The 870-nt window shown below is 37.8% G+C and overlaps 1 protein-coding gene and 1 long non-coding RNA gene across 2 annotated transcripts in view; one reads left to right on the top strand and one right to left on the bottom strand.

The window, feature by feature from the left end:
• LOC102203274 (uncharacterized) overlaps positions 1-864 on the top strand; it is a 5,933-nt gene extending 5,069 nt beyond the window's left edge. Inside the window, exon 3 of the long non-coding RNA XR_311943.1 lies at positions 49-864. This is a non-coding gene — a long non-coding RNA (uncharacterized LOC102203274). The remainder of the gene's footprint in view (positions 1-48) is intronic.
• The window catches only part of LOC102207162 (dedicator of cytokinesis protein 3-like), a 248,678-nt gene that overhangs the window by 62,541 nt on the left and 185,267 nt on the right, over positions 1-870 (bottom strand). The gene's annotated exons all lie outside the window — the stretch shown is intronic.

Raw genomic sequence — 870 nt, 5'->3', positions numbered from 1 at the left:
TGACGATGAAGAACATCTAACGTTGAACCAGTTCTTTCATTTCTGCAGGGAAACTAAAACATCTGACAACTCAAGAAAAGTCAGGAGCAGAACGTGCCAAGGAAATAGGATCCAACGGAGAGATAAAGTTAGACGTAGAGCTGGACAGCAGGGACTGATGGAGATGTGAACCACTGTCTTACATTCAGTCTGTGCAAAAGTCATGAGCCAGCACTCATATTTGATGTAAAATTAGCACAGGAATTATTTAGAACATAAATTATATTTTTTTGGGAATCACCAGAAAAAATACCAAGCAGTGGTTAGCACTGTTGCCTCACAGCAGGAAGGTTCCTGGGTTTGAATCCATCATGTGGTCTACGCAGGTTCTTTTGTGCCCTTTCCTCACAGTATTTTAAATATTTGGGAGTTATAATACATAAGGATCTCAGAGAACTATTAGAAAGAAATTATTCACCAATACAAAAGAAAATCGAGGAAGATACAGCGAGATGGAATTTAATCTAATCTAAGTTTACATTTGAGAATAGATTGGAATAAAATGAATATACTACCCAAATTATTATATTTATTTCAAACAGTGCCAATAGAAATAAGCCAGGAACAATTTAATCAATGGGACAAAATGTTGTCAGACACATATGACAAAGTAAAAGGCTCCAAATTAGATATAAAACCTTAAAGTTGGCTAAAATAAGGGGGGGGGGGCCTTCCCTCTCTCTAGGATTATTATTGGACAGCACAATGAAGGCGGATGACATGTTGGTGTAATCCTTCATACGATGCTCAGTGGAGGGTCTGACCTCCATCCACATACAAGCTGTTATAGCAGACAGTAGCCTGCAAGATGTTATAGACACTATTGAAAAT

This window comes from Pundamilia nyererei, unplaced genomic scaffold (assembly GCF_000239375.1).
Source record: "Pundamilia nyererei isolate P.nyererei 1_Seehausen unplaced genomic scaffold, PunNye1.0 scaffold00105, whole genome shotgun sequence".
NCBI lineage: Eukaryota > Metazoa > Chordata > Actinopteri > Cichliformes > Cichlidae > Pundamilia > Pundamilia nyererei.
This window is presented reverse-complemented; position numbering and strand designations above follow the sequence as displayed.